Raw genomic sequence first — 19,377 nt, 5'->3', positions numbered from 1 at the left:
ACACACACACACACACACACACACACACACACACAGTTCATGAATACAATCATGCATATGCTTAACCACTAAGTGTGGTCAGCCTGTTCAAAGAGATAGTCACACTAACTTGCCTGACATGGTTCATCCATATGTAAAGAGCACCATTCCACTGTTTTATACAGTGGAAGAGGTTCAGTGAACTGCCAAGGTCATGCAGCTAACAAGCATGGTTGGGATCTGAACCCAGTACACTCTGGTGGAATCACTTTCAACAGTTGTGCTATGCTGCCTGGGTACTAGGATGGCCACTTAGCAAGATTTGCAAAAAAAAAAAAAAAAATTCATTTTAGTAAAAAGTGCTTCCTGGTTACTTTCATTTCTTATTAGTCATTTCTTCGTTTCTGCCTGCTTTTATCACTGGTTAAATGGTAATCTCTTGGCCACAGTGTTCAAGGACAAAAACTGGCAAGTTCCAGCAGTCTCTGACCACCCCATGACATCTTTCCCTGAAACCAGCACAATAGGCCTGCCAGCATGACTCAGGCAGCTCAGGCCAGGCCCTCCTGCTCCTTCAGTGCCCGCCACACACTCTGGATCTAGTGTGCCAGCTGGAAGACATATGCTTTCAGCAGGAGAAGGAATTAACTCAAATGTCTCACTTATGTTAATAGATCTATCAATATAGAGAGTTTCCTGACCCAACGCCACATTTGGAAGTTAAAGAAATGTGATTGCTGTCTGACTCCCACGCTAAAGGATCAGAGCAGAGAACACGAAGTAAAACAGGTTTAAGTCAGGAGTGCAGTGCTAGGCGGGAATGAAAAGTGAAAAAAAAGTCTGTCAGTCATGAGAGGTCCAGATTCCTAGTCCCAATAGCTCTTTTAAGAATGTATCCTTCAGTCTATCTTAGCATATTGCTCCCTTCTTTTTTTTTTTGGTATTGGGGACTAAATCTAAGACCTTTGCACAGAGATATATACCAAGCTTTTTTTTTTTCTTGCTTTGTTTTTTTCAGACAGGGTCTCCCTAAATTGCTAAATTGCCCAGTCTGGGCTGGAACTTGCAATCCTCCTGCCTCAGCCTCTGAGAGTGCTGGGGTTACAGGTGGGTGCCACCATACCCAGCCCATTTTGTTATTTTGATGCATATTCAAGTGCCTCTGATAAAGTCCTCAGTTTTTGTGTAGGTTTGCCTACACGGTGAAAGTGCAAGTGTGAATATTCTAGCTACTAAATGTTACTATTTTCATTGTGTAAGCTGACTTTCTGTGTCTATCTCAGGCTTTGTATGTGTGGGTGATGTGGAACCAGGCACTGCAGAGGTCTTTAGGTCTCTGAAGAAGAGACCAGATCCGGGGCCCTGTGCTCTTTAATAGAAGTTGTACCCAAATGCCTGTCGTGTTCAGTGGCCCAACTCTCATAGGAACATAGGTATCTCTATCTGTCTTCCTGCCAGTCTGAGTTCCTTTCTATGCCTTACAGTTTGTAATGATTCTATTTATTTTAGGATGAACATGTCTGGCTTCTTTGAAAGGTAATATTGCCCAGAAGCAATGGTGGACACCTGACAAAGTCTGATGTTTTTATATAAATGCCAATGAAGTCATTAAGAACACTCCCATAGGTTTAGGGAAAGTATGTAATTACTAATCTAATTACTAATCTAGTCTTGTTTATAAATAAAAGACTGTAGGCCATAAGTTACCAATGATAGCCACTCAAACATATGAGCAGCTAGGCCAAGGGCCAGCTAATAGCCAAATCTACTTAAGATTAGTTAGAGAAATTTTCACTCTTATAATGGGTCCCTTAATAGCACCTCACTTAGTTTTAAGAAGTTTCAGAAGACAGGCCTTCACCCTCCAGCATCTCTCAAGAGTAGGGAATGGATTTATTACCCAGCTGTAATACTGTACAGACTGCTTGATCTAACTGAGTTTCTACCCTACCTTAATTTTGCTTAACTTCGAGAACAAAATTCCTGTGGGCCAGAGGTCCCTGTCCAGGTGCGCAGCTGAACTGTGTAGCTCTCAGATGGCTGTTAGAATGACTGCCCAGATGACCTTCCTCTTCACTATAATCCCATCTGCATGCTGAATGATGTCCCCCCAGCACCATGACAGTTGACAGTTACTATAAAGACAGCCAAAAAGAACAGTAAAAGGAACTGAAGAGGTAGCACCCAAATTCCCTGAAAATCTCCATCCTTCCTAGAAAAGACATGTACAGTCCTCCCCTTTATTAGCTTATCCCTCCCCATTGTTTCTTTTACCCCATATATATAACATCCTGATGGGTTGGGAAGTTCAAGCTGATTTGGGAGGCTTTTGGTTTTTTGGTTTTCATGTTAGCTTTGTTTTGTTGGTGGTAGCACTGGGGATTTAACTCAAGGCCTGTGCTTCATTCCATACCCACTGGACTTGGGAGTTTATCTCCCACTTCTAACCTTGGCCAAGAATAAAAGTCTGCTGTGTTGTTCAAAAAACAAACAGACAAAATTCAAGAAAAAACAAAAGCAACAGGAGACCACTATCAACTCAAAAGGAGTCTTACCTGCTAACTGGGAGCTTTAGAGATATTAGAAGGTGATCTAATGGAGACAGAAATATTTTCACACTTAATGTTTCTTAATATGAAATCATAAGGCAGTTTTGAACAAGTTTTTATAAGCTTAAAATTTCCTCCTATTGTATAAATTACCCAATAAATCAGGCCACCTTGCTTTTCTGATCTTTCACAACCAACCACAAAAACTCCCATATATTTGAGTTGCTTTCTCTTCATTGCTCTAATTCCAGCCAAGTAGTCCTGTCCCTCTTGCCTCCCCTGTGAGGACTTACTCTGTGGGCAAATCCACACTGAGTCACTTTTGGTGTTGAAGTGTTATTTTAATTAGCCTGATTTTCTGCTGACTCCTACTGTTTCTTACCACAGCTTTGCATTTTGCCCCTTGTGAGCTTCCATAAAACAGCCAGGCAGCCCTTCTCAGCTCTGGGCTTGGTCTCACTCTCTGAACGGTGCTTCCCAGTTGTCATAGGCGAGAACAAGGCATCAGACCATTCTGGGCTAGGACAGCCAAGCACAGCTATGTGATTTAGGTGATCCCTCCGGCTGGTCACAGCTAGTGGCTGCGATTTTCTTTTGAGTGGGTGCAGCTTTGGTTAGGGTACTTAACCCCAATCCCCAGCTGCATCAGAGGCAACCAAACAATAAGTCAGCTGACCCCACACTCTGGAAGTAACAGAAACTACCTTCCTGGCTCCAAAGGAATAAGTGAAATTTGAACAAAAATTACTAACCGCAGATCAATGACAACATCTTAATTCCTCTGGCAAAGGCCACATGACACATAGGACTGGTGAACTAGAACCGCACAGCTGGAAAGGATATGACCATCATGTGCTCTACCTTTTATTTTGAGGAACCCGAGGTCAAATAGTAGGGTGGTCTAGCCCAGCATGGTGGGATTCCTGTGTGACTGTCCCAAATGTTCTGTCTCCAAGAAGCAGCATAGAAAATGACCAAAAGACCCTTAGGGAGGGCCATAGGGAAGCACTGTATGAAAGACTTAGTGCTGGCAGCCTGCCAAATGTCTTTGGGGTGCCTACAGGAGGTGATGATGTCTCTGTACAATGAGTAGAAGTCTGTGGAGTACGTTTTCCTTACGAGATTGACAATAGGTGGGCAGGGCAGCTGAGTGAATAGAATCCTGTCTCAGGCCTTTTAAAATCCTTTTTTTGAAAAGCCAATGTTTATAGTAAAATAGCTATTTTTGGGGGGGCGGTCCAGCATCCCCAGCATGTTTAGCAAATCACTTCTTATCTATTCTAAATCATGCAGTCCTGGAGGGGTGGCTCATTATCATGTTCCATCCTTGGTCACAAGAATGGTCATGTGACCTAGGCCTGAGGAGAGAAGGAAAAAAACCCAACTCAGAGGTCTAATGATTTCAAGTGAGTTCCTGGATCCAGCTGTGCTTGAAGACAGAGTTTGCTCTTCTGCATTTCTCAGATACATGAGGCAATTAAGATTCCATGACCGCTCACCAAAAGAGCTCTAACCAGTGTTTGTGGTAGAGGTGAGAGTAGGTTGCAGAAGGCACTTGCCCTAACTGGTACATGTGGTTTTCAGGTTGGGCAAAGAGACAAACAGTTATGTAACCCAACAGCATCCTCCTAACCCCATTCCTGTGCACTAGGGCCCTGCTGGCGGCAGCAAGGTCCAGAAGCCCCCGCTATGGGGTGTGGCAGGCCGGGGGGGGGGGGCTCTTCCCTGAACTCTGTAACCCATTGCCGGAATCAGCCACCCAGGAAGGAGAGGGCTACTGGCTGGAGCGGGTACTTCCAGGTGGTCCAAGAAGCAGCAAGGTGGCCAGAGTGGAGATAGAGAGGGACACAACTCTACCGGCATCTTGTCTAAGGAAAGGTAGGGGGTGGTATCGGGGGAAAGATGAAGAGTCTTATGACTCCTGAGCCCCTTGGGGGAAACTCAGGAAAATACACAGCCTTGATTTCTCAAGGCTTTACTTTCCAACTGGATTGTAGGTGCAGGGTCAGAGCTATGCGGATACAAGTTCCCCCCAGACTCGCAGGCTGATCCTCATATGCACAGCTGGAGTCAGCCAGTTGTTGGAACAAACCCAGCCCAGCTTCTTGGGCCCTTATGTGGAGCAGAGGAACGCATTCATTGCCCTTTCTGTTATAAAATGTACCTTCAACTCTTTCCCCTTGGCACCAGCTGAAGGTATGATGTGCTCACCATTATCCTGCAATGGAATTGGGATTCTGCAACCCATTTTCAAGAGGAATGATTTTCCCCCACTTACTTGCTTTAGGTCATTTTAAGGATGTTCTGATCTATATGGGAATTCTTTCTCTGCAAGTCTCAAACCTTGATTGAATGACTCTTACAAATGCATCACTACTTTGGTATCACTACCATGACCTAATATTCCCCAAACACTGCTGGGAAATACATACAACATGTCAAAATTAATTAAAGTTCATGTGGATATTTCCAATAAATACTGGCAGTAAGTGAAGCTACCATGTCTCTGTGCCACCTAGATAAATCTGGCCATGTGATCAGGAATAGTCAGAGGTACATGAACCTTCCCAAAGTTTTATGCTCTATAGTGTACATGTGCTTAGAATTTTCCAGTTTATTCTCGTTGCCTCTGAAGTAGGTATCCAGTTTCACAAAGTTCACCCATTTCTGGCATAGTATCCATTTATGCCTTTTGTGTATGTATGTCTGTGTGTGTTTGCACTTTGCACTGGGTCCCAGAAGGGTTTAGAATCCTCACGTGATGTTGAGGTGGTTGAGTCAGCAGTTAGGATGCTGACTTCTCAGGGACTGCTGCCCTCATTTTCTTCTTCAGAAGTTGAAGTATTGAGGGAGACACTTTTTAATCTAGCAACTCCAACACATAATCCTGGTCATAATTGTTGAAAAATGCACACATTGTGATGTAATAGATTTTTTATTTGCTAGGTATTTTCTAAATCCTCAGAGCAGGAACGGGTCTCCTTTAAAGTTGTGGTGATTTATGCAAAAAGACTTGGCTCCTGGATGTCCCTCAAGCACTAATCACAGAGTATTAAAAGGGCTTTCGGGGGAGAAATCTGGGGAGTCATCTGAGGGGATTTTTTGGCAAGGTAGAGAAGTTCTTTACTTTAAAAAAGCAAAGGATGAGGGTCAGAGCACTCCAAAAATCTTCTTTTCCTTTTTTGTCTGCAAAATGAACTTCAGGAGAGATTTGTGAAGAGAAGGCGCAGGGCCCAGGTTAATAAGGCACAGTTTAGAGGCATCATTTGCTCTTCCTGGTGAGACCTGGAACGCTCACTTCTCTCTTCCCTCTCAGAGGTCTCCTCCTCCCTCTGGAGTCACTTCCCCATTCCTGAAGGTGTTCTTCAAATACCCTCACCTCTGGCTTCCCAAGTTCACAACTGATGGCTTCTTGGCTGGTGCGTCCTGTGCAGCTGGATGCTGGCTTAGAGGGAGAGGCTGTTTCCCATGTGGCATGACCAGCAAGGTCCCCCTGCTCCCCAAATCTCTAAGAAGCCTTCCACAGTGCTAAAATACCTTCCATCACCGTTGGTCATGCTTTTGGGCCCAAATTTAGGTCCCAGTAAAGGTTATGGCCAACTGGAGTAGTGATGTGGACTCAGGCATCTGGGATGGAATTTTACTTTATTTTCTTTTTTGGAGGACCAAAGAGTTTTGTAAATGGTGGAGTTTGGGACAAAACTGAAGAATAAATAAGCAGATGCCAAGGTCTGGAGAAAAGGCAAAGCTTTTCTAGTTTTGTGCCGTGATTCCCTGTCTTCCTGCTCCCAGATGCTCTTGCTTCTTAAGGCGCTTGGTCTGGGGCCTTCCATGTAATCCACAGCCCTCAGAAGTCCCTCCAAGCCCCACTGCTTGGATCCCCCAAGGACTGGTAGCAGTCTTTGGACTTTGTTCTGTAGCCCAAGCTGGCCTTGAACTAGAAATCCTCCTGCCTCAGTCTCCCAAGTGCTGGGGTTACAGGCGTACACCACCACATCCAGCTTAAATTTGACTTCCCTATGCAGTGATCCATCCACACACTGTGGTGTGAGAAGCACACTCCAACCCTCATCCAAGGACTGCTCCCAGTCCTCTGGGGATCTGGAGCCACCTGCTGTTCAGATTGTCAAGGAGTTAGAGGCAGCCCTGGCAACTTCTGCTAAGGGTGAATAACAGGTGTGGGCTCAGCTACACATGGGTGTGGAGGGGCAGAGTAACTTGGTGCTGAGAAAGAAGCTGTGGCTTTAGGAAGGGAAAGTCTCTATCGACTGTGCTGGGTGGCAGTCTTTTAAGAGCCAGCTGGTGACAGGGAAAGCCCCTGCTGGAGATGCTGGGTGTGGGAGTTACCTGAGGTCTCTGTCTTGCCCTGTGCTATATTTGCCTATGGCTGGAACAAAGGGGAAGCAGATTAGGACAGCTGCAAAGTTGTTATAAGAAAGACAGTCAGAGCCAGGCATGGGGGCTCATGCCTGCAATCCCAGCACTCAGGAAGCTGAGGCAGAAGGGTCATAATCTGAGTCCAACCTGGGCAATTTAGTGACTAACTCAAAAAAAAAAAACAGAAAAAAAAAAGTTAAGGAAGTGCTGGGGATATAGTGTGGAGGCTCTGGGTTTAATCCTCCGTGTGTGTGTGTGTGTGTGTGTGTGTGTGTGTGTGTGTGTCCTGAGCTTTGGTTCCAGGTCTGAATCTTTCTACGGAACCCTTAACAAATACTGTGCCCTCTTGGTTACTGAAAACTACACATTGCAAAGTCATTGCAAGGACCACCTGAGAGGAATTTGCAAAAGTGCTTTGGGGCTACTTTCTAAGAGCTGAGTGTTGGTGCTTCTCACACTGCAGTGTGTGGATGGATCACTGTATAGGGAAGTCAAATTCAAGCTGGATGTGGTGATGCACGCCTGCAACCCCAGCACTTGGGAGACTGAGGCAGGAGGATTTCTAGTTCAAGGCCAGCTTGGGCTACAGAACAAAGTCCAATACCAGCCTTGACTATATTATGAGACCTTGCCTATTTCAACAACCAAAACAAAAAGAAGTTAAATTCAGATATGCTGATCTGGAGCAAAGATTGAGTCTGCTTTCCTTCTCTCTCTCTCTCTCTCTCTCTTTCTCTCTCTCTCTCTCTCTCTCTTTTTCTCTCTCTCTCTCTCTCTCTTTCTCTCTCCCTCTTTCTCTCTGTCTTTTTGTTGCAGTGTTGGAGGTTGGACCCAGGGCCTCACACGTGCTACACAAGCACTCTGCCACTGAACTACATTCCTAGCCTGTGAGTTTGCCTTTCTAACATCCCTCCCTGGGAGTGTCAATACTGTTGGTCTGTAGAGCACACGTAGATCACAGGATTATATGAAAGGCTTACCAGAGCCTAGACACATACCACATTGCTCCATACACTGTTATTAGTGGTAATATTCAGGAGTAGCCATTATTAGCAGTGGTATTCAGAATGGCTTTACTCTTGCTTTGGTCAGAGAATTGCTTTTAGATTAACCTTCCCCTCCACCACTAATCTAGATGATGGTATATTTTGCAGCCCTGAAAAAAATTACAACGTGAGCTCTTTTTCTTGAAGAACTTCCTCTGGACAGCTCTCTTGAAGAGAGCTTCCATGATTGTTTCCAGAAGGTTTTTTTTCTTTATTCCCTTCCATTATTTATTTAGTTTTCTGTACTGGGAATCAAACTCAGGACTTTGTGTTTGCCAGCAGGCACTGTGCCACTGACCTATAGTCCCAGCCCCCTTCTATCATTTCTACTGTTTGGATAGACTAAAGTGTATCCCATCTAGTTTTCTGTAAGGTCTAGGAGCTTGGAAAAATCCTACATGACATCCAGAGAAGGCAAAAGAGCTCACTGTATTGCAACAGCAAGCAGAAACATCAAAACGATACCCAGTATTTAGAGGCAGATTTATTTTACATTGACAGGCACTGATCAGGATCATTCCCAAAATATCAGGCCCTTAAGGCCCAGGGAGGGAATTTTTTATGAAGTTGAAAGGGGAAGTACAGAGGTAGAGTATTTGGCTGTCTTTGATTTGTTCTTACAATATGCATCACAGTGACCAACTATGTATCACAGTGACCAGCTGTTTCAAAGAAACAGAACTAACAGGAACTTGTAACAGGAACTGTCACCTGGGCAACTCACAGACCGGCTAGGGGTGCATTTTCTGTTATATGTCTGCCCTCTTTTGGATTCACCAGCAAATCTTTGCTGAGCATGTTACACGGGATCTTTTGAGAGAAGACCCAACTAGAAGCAGTAACATTCAGTGGTCCCAGGATGGGACCTCGCTAAATCCCCAAGACTGAAAATTTTTCCACCAGGAGTTGCGGCTTGCTTCCTTTATTATAGGATTTCTCCCTAAGCTGACTCTGACGGGAGAGTGAAGGAGTTAATCTGACCTAGGAGAGTGTCCAATGTGCCTTGGATACTTGTCAAATCTTTATCACTTATAAGGGCATTATTGGTTATTTTCTATTCTGTCAGGGTAATCGTCCATAGAGTTAAGGCAAAAGTAGAATACAGTATAAAATACGTATGTAAGCTGAAATGAAAGCAAGGACTGGGGTAAGAAGCCCAAAAGGGCATAAAAAAAAAAAAAAACCAATCCTGTGAACGGCATCCTCAAGCTTCAGCTGTGCAAGAACTGGTCAGTGTCCAGAGTGACCAGGGCAGGGCTTTGAGTATATTGTCTCTCTAGAGTGAGCTTCAGAGGAGCTATCTGCTCCAGGTAAACTCCAGCAGTTGTCTGAATGGGCCCTTTTAACTCTGGAATGGTGGATCTAAGGCTAAATTTCTGAATCTTTAAGAACTCTAGAGGTAGTTAATGTGCACCTGAGTTATATGTGTGTGCAGAGGTGTCTACAGGTATAGCTGGACCAATGGTCAAGGGTAGGCCATATCTAGGCATGATGTTTTTACAGCAGGACCCTACAAACTTTTGTTGCTCTCTCAGCTTGGGTAGGGAATGTCTTGGGCCTGCCTGAGTAGGTGCATATAAGCACCAACAGACATCTTTCTTGATCAGAAGGACAGTGGCTATTAAAGTGTGAAGGCAAAGGTGGGAGGCAGCCCTTAGCAACTGGATCCAAGCATTTGCATAGGTAAACACTAGGTGCTCCCAGGGGCTGACAATCTGAGTAAGCATCATTGTTTTGTGAACTCAAGGATCCAGATTCTATAGGAACGAGCAGTTCTAAGAAATTTGCAGAATTCCTTTCTTGTAAGCAGTTGCTGCCAGATATTGTAGCAGGGCTTTTGTACCTTTCTAGCAGGCAGCCTAGTGGTCGTTAATCAAAAGTGCAATGATACTTTGTGTTGGCAAACTAGTGAAGTCAGCTGTGAGGGCTTTATCAAAGAGGGTAAACAAGTTTTTGAAGCTCTGGAAGGTTGAGTACAGGTCAGTTGATTTTTGAGTTCAGAACTGAGGTCCTTCCCTTTAAGGGAGAAGAGGGGCTGGCTGACAGGAGCCAACAAAAGGCAGAAAAAAAGCATTCTTTAGGTTCAGGCAGGTTTACCAGCAGGCTGTGGGTGGCAGAAGACTGAGGCAATGTACATGGAGGGCAATTATAGTGGCATTGGCAGTTCAGAGATCTTGAACTGGCTTTACAGGCAGGAGAGGTATATTTTAGTAGTTTGACAGTCTATAAACATTTTGTGGTTTTGAAGCATTTTTTTCTTTCTTGGAGGACCATGACAGAGCTGGCAGGGACAGAGAAACAGGCTGTCTCAGAGAAAAGGTGCTGGTGGCTTGGTCAAATCTGTTGTCCTGCATCCTGAACATAGGGAGAATTCTTAACCTCTCATGGCAATTGAGTCCAAGTAAGTTGCAGCTTATCTCAGGATTTTCCCAGTTTAAGAGGCTTAAGGAGCAACCCACAAGCAGAACAAAGCATCTTTTAAATCTAAACATGTAAACCAGGTGGCATCTGGAGGTGGCAGTCCAAGAAGGATATGTGGGTTGGGAACCAGAGAGTGCAAGGTGATGGCTGTACTGTTGATGTGACAGAGATCTTGTGTTGACTGGTAATTCCCATTGGGCATTTTTACCAGGAGGAGAGGAGTGTTCCAAGGTGACTAATAGTCTATCAGGATTCTAAACTGCCTTAGGTGGCTGAGATGTGGTTGGATGTCTGTGTGCTTCCAGTGACATAGGCTATTATCAATGGGGGTCAAAGAGTTCAATCACTGTGGGAACATGATTGGTGGTCAGGCCTGGAGGAGAGTCTTTGGCTCATACCTCTGGAAGGAGAGTTTTCAGAATTTTAGGATTGCAGTTATTTGTCTCAGGCTGATGCAGGCATCATCTTCTTCTTGGGGAACAGTCAGAGTTGAAAGTGCAGGGTTAAACTAGAGGAAGGCTGACCGGCTTGATGTGAAAGGGCCGGTTGCTTCTAACTTGAAGAGGAGCTCTCTTCCCAGAAGCTGTATGGGAACTGGCTTATACAGGAATTTGTGTTTAGTGTGATGTCTTCCCAGGGTGCAAGTTTGTGTCGAGAAGAAGGGGCAAGAGGCAAGAGTCCTAGTTGCCCTGGTGACGGTAACTTTCTTCTGACAGAGGAGACTTTTGAAGGCAGAGAATTCTGTTCCTTTGTCTACCAGGAAAAATGGAGCCTTGTCTGGCCTAGTCTGAGCCTATCAGACCGCTGAAAGTATTGTCATCTGATCCAGGTTAAAGCTTTTGAGAGTCCTTATCTTTTAGTCTGAATGAGTGTTTAGGTTTTAGTGTCCATAGCCCTTATAATTCACATATTGATCTTTGGCCAGAGGATATGGTCATCTTTCAGAAAAGCCCTTTATCCTGCAGTCAGGGACTGTGGGTTTTGACTAGTTAGTTCCCATCTCTAACTTCCTATGTGAGTGTTGTGTACCCTTGAACAACGGTGCAAAAGACAAAGGGTGAGTGACCCTCAGAGAGAGACCATTCAGATGCCTGCCTGGCTGTGCCCCTTGCGGGGACTTAGGCACGACTTAGCTAAGGAGGGTTTGAGGCCTCTGCTGTGCCAAATGTCGACTGCCATGGAACTGCAGGTGAGGGCCCAGTCAGCCACCACGTCAGTGCTTCCCAGTCTTGGTGCACAGACGGAGCAGCCTATCGCTTATGCTGTCTTTTCCAGTCACTCACACCCTCGTTCAGTGGGTGCTCAGAGGTTAAACATTCCAACCGCCTTCCCTCAAGGGTGGTCTTGACTAGCAAGAGGTGATCAGTCTCTCCTGCTCTAGCGGAGAAGGACTGACAGACGAACTGGAGTGCCCCCTAGGGGTCTTACCAGAATCAGGCAGGCAGGCCGACAGACTGTGTCCTCCTCTGTTTTGGGTCCAATGTGAGCCACTCAGTGGGAAGCCAAGAATCCTCCTCCAGACCGCCAAAGAGCCTCGAGAAATGTTGAGGGTGTGCTTTCCCATCAGGACTTGGAGAGGTCCTTGTTCCATCTGTGAGGGCCATGACCAATGACCAAAGAGGTCAGCAGGTCCATCTTCCAAGGCACTGCACCACATGCAATGGCAAGCAGATACACCAAAATGACACCCAGATTTATTTTGCATTGATGGGCACTGATCAGGATCATTCCCAAAATATCAGGCCCCAAAAGGAGGAAGAGAGGGAGGGAGGGAGGTTTCTATGGAGTTGAAAGGGGAAGTACAGAGGTAGAGTACTTGGCCGTCTTTGACTGGTTCTTACAATATGCATCACAGTGACCAACTATGTATCACAGTGACCAGCTGTTTCTAAGAGACAGAAGTAACAGGAACTTATAACAGGAACTGTTACCTGGGCAACTAACAAACTGGTTGTTGGGGCATTTTCTACTACAGTATTATTTCTTTGTTTCTGTCTCATATGTGTATAGGTATATATATGTGTGTGTGTGTGTGTGTGTGTGTTTATCAGAAAACCTGTTATGACACAAAAAATGTTAATTTTCTAAAACATCCTCCCCAGATTTCCATAGTCCAGCAAATATTGCTCTGGCAGATGTTGCTTCTTCCAGTCCAACAGAGAACAATAAATATGTACAGAACCCAGTAACCTCTAGGAGCTCGAATAAATCTCTAGGTATTTTCCTCATGTACTTTCACAGATTTTTTTTAAAAAGAAAATTCCATCTTTACACTATGTCTCGGTTACTTATCTCTTGTTAAGACAAAATCCCTAATGCCCAAAGTTAAGGAAGGAAATATTTATTTAACTCACAGTTTGTGGAGATTTCAGTCCATAATCAGCTGGCTGCAAGGCAGGGTGGCACATGGCAGAGGGCAACAGTTCAAGGCAGCAGAAGACAGCAAAAGCAATGAGAGCAAGAGCAGGAGGGGAGCAAGCCTCTTTTCCTCCCTTATATTGTTATCAGGCTACCCCACCCCAGGCAGGTGTAGCACTCAGACCATCTCAGTGCCCTCCTCTTGCACAGGATGAGGATTTACAAAGTGAGGACCCCTTGCTGAGTCGCTTAAACTTGTAAACTTCTCAAGTTGACATAATGTATCAACCATTACACACCAAATCTGAAAAGTGTGTGAGAATTTGTCATGGGTAAAGTAGAAAGGCGCTACTGTCCTGTGGCCACTCCCTCAGACAGATGTTGTTCCTATTTTGTCTTCTTTAATCCCTACATCATGCCCGCAGCCTGTTTTGTGATTATTGTCCTCACTTTATAGACACCGAGGACTGTGCAAGTTGGGTTGCTTTTCCAGCAACGATTAGGATTATCAGGACTCTAACAGGAGACCACCTTTTGTGTGCGGTGCTGAGCGCTGAACCCAGGGCCTAGTGAGTGCTCGGCAGGCACTGTGCCTCTGAGCCCTTCCTTAGCCCTGGAGACACCTTCCCTCCAGAGCCTTGGCTCTGTGGAGATGGCAGAGAAGGTGGGGTGGGTTCTGCAGGAACACAGCTTCCTTCTTTCCCTGCCTATTTGCTCAGGGATGAACGCCTCTGCTTTCCACCTAAACTGCCCGGACACGAGTTGCTTCTCATCTGCATCGCTCTGGTAAGAATCACGTAAAAGGAATCTCGGACTCCCTGCGCATTTGAACTTTATGCCATTTAATGGCTGTCACCCTTCTCCCCCAGAAGGGGGTGCCTTTCAACAATGGAAGGTGTGTCCCCAAGATGTAATTTATCTCTTAGTTTATAAAGCACTTTAAGGTCTTTAGGGATAGCAAAGGCTGTGTAAATATGCTATTTATTATTCATCAGCCTTATCCTCTTAATGGTCCCCTCTATAGATCTGAATCAATTGAGAGGCATCAGGTTGCAAGAGGTGGCACACAACATCCTTTCCCTTTCCCTTTCCTTGTGAAAAGTGCCCTCCCTCCCTACGTGCTCCTCCTAGGCAGTGTTCCAGGGAGCACTGACCTGTATTGCTGATGAGACCCCTGCAGCCAGCTCTGTTCATCACAAACGTGTTCCAAGCACTGGGACCCTCAATTCACCGGTCAGTAGGGGAGAGCACTGGTCTAGCAAGTGGAGCATTTTTGTTCTAAACTTCTGGAGTTGCTGCACATCACATATTGCTCCTACTTTGTGCCTTACTGAATGCAAAGAAATTTTCCTGAAGATTCGATTTTATAATTGATTTTGAAAATATTAAAAAGCTCATTTGCAAAAATGTATAAAACAAAAACCCACATAGACTATTCAAGAAAAATAAGTATCACCGGTAGTCCTTAGGCACAGAAATAATAACTGCTCTAGAATTTTAATTTCTTTCTAGCCTTTTTCACACACACACACATGCATACAGATTTTGACATTAACCTCCGTGCTTTTCTCATTTAACATTTGCTATTTCATGAGTGCTTTCCGGTGTCAGGAAATGTTTCCTTAATGACTTCAGTAGCTTCACAGGGAAGCTCACAGCTGGTCTTGGTCTGGAAGTCTCGGTCGTGCAATGTCTTGGAGTCAGCATCCAGAGTATAAATTTCCACTGGGCATGTAAAAGGCCTAGGTGACCCGGAAGTGTTAGAAAAACGCAGACTGTAAGTTGAGCGTACTTTAATACACCATGTAACAAACCACTTCTCATACTAATGAAGTTCTTTGTCCTCTGTCACTAGGATGAAAAAATCCTAGTTAATTCAGATTTTCGTTGAGGTCTGGCAGCGTGTGACTGATGGCACACGGGGCAAGAAGCAGGCAATGACGTCAAGGCGCAGAACCGCGCTAGTTCACAAATCTTTCCAGTTGGTTCCCGGGCGGGGTGGTGGGGGTCCCCCTGCTGCCGGGATCCCCGTACACACTCCCGAGGGACCTGCTCCTGGACGAGCGAGCCCTGCAGCACTTCTGTTGCCGTTCTCGCCGAGACTCATCAGGGTCACGCTTACGAACCCACGGGCGACATTCTTTTCGGAGGCACAGATCAGGACAGGCCAGTCGGTAAGGCAAATAAAGCCGAAGTAGCTCACGACACACGAACCCCACGAGCCCCGAGGGCGAAGCCAAGCAGGGCAGAGTTCAGAGTCCTGGGCAGCAAAGGCCAAATGTCCCCTGACCCTGTCTTGTGGCTGTCGCTCACGGGCTCCTCTCCGTGGGGACAGGAGGCGTGTGCTGTCACCAGGACTCGCTTCTGTCCCAAGTCCCGGCAGCCACCGAGGCCGTGCAAATCGCTTGTCCCTGGGGCCTCCCCAGCTCAGCCCCGCCTGCCCCAGGCCCCCGTTGCGCGCACCTGGGTGGCCGCAGCGCCGTCCATGGTCCCGGAGGGCGCGGGACCCTCGGGAAGCAAATCACGGCGCCCCTCGCCCGGGGGCCTCGCCGACCTCCCGCCTGGGAAGAGGGGACGGGCCCGGCCCCAGCGCCCGAATCCCCGCTCCAGGTCTGTTGGCAGCTCTGGCTCCTTCTAACGAGCCCGGGTCTCCTTATTCGCCCGCGGCCGCCGCCCTGGGAGGGGAAGCGGCCCGCGCAGGCTCCCTGTCCCCGCGCTGCTGCCCCTGCTGCTGCGCGACGCTCACGGAACAAAGGCGACGAGGCGTTCTCTTCATCTATTAGTATTTTTTCTGTTTATGAATTTAAGACCCATTTTCTCCCAGAAGGAGGCATGGATGGCAACACACAGCTCTCCATTCCCTCCTGTGCCCCGCGAGACGCAGGCGCTGGTGTGGACTCTTCGGGGTGCAGGGAGCTGGGGAGAGCCCCCAGGCGTCTTCCCTCCGCCGCTCCGGCAGACCCACCATCCAGGCTTAACTCCCATGCCTTCTTCCAAATGTGGTGGAAATTGTCCTATTTTCCGAAAGCCTGGCTTAATACCTTTGGCCATGACCAGCAATCTTCTTGAAACATTTCCCATGTGTGCTGTAGACACCTCGCCGTCAACAGCGGCAAGGATTTTTTTTTTTTTTTTTTTTTTTTTCTGAAAATGCCTCTTGGATATTTTTGAATAAGCATCATGTGAAACAGAAAACCAAGGAATCTGATCTCAACTTCTTATATTAAATATCATCTCAAATTGTCAAGAGAACAAGTATCAAGAATATCAGAAAATTTAAGAGTAAAATATTTAAAAACCACACAGCAAGAATTTTTAAAAGTACAGTATATCCTTTTAGAAGTACAGTATATCAGTCAGGTGTGGTGGCCCCTACCTGTAATCTTATCACGCTGGGAGGCTGAGGCAGGAGGATGGGAAGTTAGAGCCCATCCTGGGCAACTTAAGTGACTTAGTGAGACCTTATTTCAATTAGTCAATCAATCAATCAGTCAACTGAGGATGTGGCTCATTGTGGAGGCCTTGAGTTCAATTCCTAGTACAAAATAAATAAATAGGATATACTCCCCCCCATTTTTAATGATTAAATAATTCTGTGGAAAAATTTGTAAATGTAAAAAAGTAATAACGGGTTAGTAATTCACATTCCTACTACCCAAGAAAATAATGTTGACATCGAGGAATCCTTTTCTGTTTAGGTATTAAGTATACCTGTGTGCAAATAAATAAATATTTCATACGTACCCTGTTTTTCTTGACTTACTGTCTGAATTTTCTCATTCTAATATCCTCTTAAAGCATCATTTTTAATGCTGGCATAAGTGTGTCTCTGAGAATACGCCCTCTCTCATGTAACCGTGCTTGTAGGGTAGGGACTTGCGCTGTTTCCAGCTCCTCTCAGTCCCGGGCCGCCCCCGCAAGTGTTCCGCACGAAGCACTCGGAGCCCTAACTGTCCCTTTAGGTTGCCTGCATGGAAGGCGCTGAGGATGTGGTTTCCGGCATCGGTCTGCACAGAGCTTTACTAGCAGGGATCGTTGTTACTTTTTCAATCGTTTAAGTCATTTGATAGGTGGGAATGACATCTCGCTTTGGTTTAATTTACGGTTTCAATGATTAGCAGAGTTCTCTATTGTTAATGAAACATTTACAGTTTTCCTTGTGTAAAGAAATTGTCTATGCTCTGTGTAAATTTTCTACTAAGGTATCAGTGGGGTTTATTTAGATTTGATTGTACTTTGTTTTTATGGATTTACAGGTATATTAAACTTTCATCATTTATATCACAAATATTTTCTCATTTTCTAATTTGCCCTTTAGTTTTCTTTGATCGTTTTTGAAATTCAGCATCTCATGGGGCCACATTTAATCAAAGTTTTAATCTGTTGCTTCTTTCCTTACCTTTTATGCCTAGAAAATCATTTCTATCCTCAGTATGGAGTCAGCATTCTATTTCTTCACTTTAAAAAAAAAAAAATATTGGGAACGGTGCCCAGGGCACCTGCTTGTTAAGCAAGTGCTCTGCTGTGGAGACGCAGCCCTGTGCCTTTCCTTGCTCCTGTTTTGCAGTTCTGGGGCTTGAACCCAGGGCCTTTGCACTGAACTACATCTCTAGCCCTGTTTATTTTTTATTTTGGAGCAGGATCTCACTAAGTTGCTAAATTTCCCGGGCTGGGCTCAAACTTGCCTTCCTTCTGCCTCCTACTGTAAGTTCTCTTGTGCATTTGGGACTTATTTTTTTTTATGACATAAGTAAGGAGGATTCTCCCCCAAATAGTTAGCCATTTTCTCTTTTTTTCTTTTTTTTCCTTGAGGCAGGTTCTCTCTATGTAGTATGTAACCCAGGGCTTCAAGCTTTCAGCCCTCCTGCCTCAGCGTCCTGAGTGCCAGGATTACATGTGTGCACCACCACACTCAGCTCATCTCCAAAGTAACACAGTATTTGTTTCCTGGGAGGCTGAGGCAGGAGGACTGAAAGTTCAAACCCAGCCTGGGTAACGTAGCAATTTCCCAAGATTCTGTCTTTAAATGAGAAGTAAAGAAAGAGACATGGAATGTAGCTCAGTGTGAAAATTTTGAGGCCAATCTCCAGAACCAGCAAAAAGAAAAAAAAAAAAAAGGAATTGTCTCATACTTCACTTCTTTCATTGATTTGTGACTTAAAACAGATATAATTTCCTAATATATTATGTTTGGGGACCATTTTAGATCAATATCTTATATTCTACTGATCTACTTATTTATTCTCATGTCGTTACCACATTGTTTTGACAGGGTGGTGGTACACACCTGTAATCCCAGTACTGGGGAGGCTGAGACAGGAAGATCACTGCAAGCTCAAGGCCAACCTGGGCTACATAGTGAGTTCAAGGTCAGCCTGAACTACATAGTGAGACCTTGTCTCAAAAAAACAAACCAAAACAAAACAAAACACATTGTTTTAATGTGTCTTTAAATTGGTTTTGATATTTAGTAAGACAAATCCTCCTTCACTATGTCAAAATTTCTTAACTGTTCTCCATTTTATTATTTCATATAAATGTTAAAATAATGTTGAATTCTTTTGTTTGTGTATTTTGAGATAGGGTTTTGCTGTGTAGTTCAAACTGGCCTTGAATTCACCTTGTAGCCCATCCTCCTGTGCAAATCCTCCTGCCTCAGCCTCCCTAGTGGGGATTACAGGTATGTGCCACCACACCCAACTCAAAAATAATGTTGGATTTGAAAATTTTGAATTGTATTTGAATTTCAAATTCGTGGGAATACAATGTTCTCGCGTGAATTTTCTTTATTCTTTTCTCAGGTGTGTCGCTAACTCAAAGTGACCTAGAGAAGGGCCCTAAAGGCTCTCCCGGATGACAGAGGAGGACTAGAAGCAGATCACCGCTCTCCTGGGCGACCCTACTGAGTAATACTAACGCTTGTCAGAACAATTAGAAAGGGGCCTTAAAGCCTCCTGAAGAGTGGCCCGGGTAGGCGACCCTGGATGTGGAAGTTGCACGCACGCGCGGGTGGAGTGGGGCAGCCAACGGTGAGTGCTCGGCAGGCACCCAGGGCAGGCCAGTAGCAGAGGTGGCGCCTCGCACGGTGTGAGCCCAGCCAAGGGTGCTGTGCTCTACCTCTCTGCCCTGCGGTTGCTGTGTCGCTGAGGCCGAGTCAGCCCAACTCGCTGAGCCGAGTCAGGATCAGACAGCGGGCATCTTAAAAACAGACGGCTGAAGAGCAGACTCAGCTTCGTTCCCAAACGCGCAGTCGCACAGGCAGCAGGACACACCGGTGCAAATCTACGCCCCGGGCGCACATGCTTCTACTGGGCCAAGTCAGTTTCATCGGAAACCTAAGAAAAGTAAAGAGAGGAATAAATGCCTTCCAAGGGTTTTAAGAAGTCTGGGTTCATAAAGACAGTTCGGGGATGGTGTGAACTGACTCTAAAAGTAGATCTCACCCCCTCTGTTCCAGTGCACGCGTTATTTCCCAGTCACAGGCTCCTGGGCCAAGGGCAGAGACTCTGCCCACTGAGCCGCGGAGGATCCGGTTCCTCCCGAGGGAAAGCAGGGTCCTGCGTGAGCCTCCAACAGCCGGGCCCGGGCGGACCTGATGTTTCCACGGCCGCATGGAGCTGCGAAGAAGGCTGGCGATGCGGTCCCCA

The sequence above is a fragment of the Chinchilla lanigera genome, unplaced genomic scaffold (assembly GCF_000276665.1).
Source record: "Chinchilla lanigera isolate Chin_1 unplaced genomic scaffold, ChiLan1.0 scaffold00005, whole genome shotgun sequence".
Lineage (NCBI taxonomy): Eukaryota > Metazoa > Chordata > Mammalia > Rodentia > Chinchillidae > Chinchilla > Chinchilla lanigera.
Note: the sequence above shows the minus strand (reverse complement) of the source record.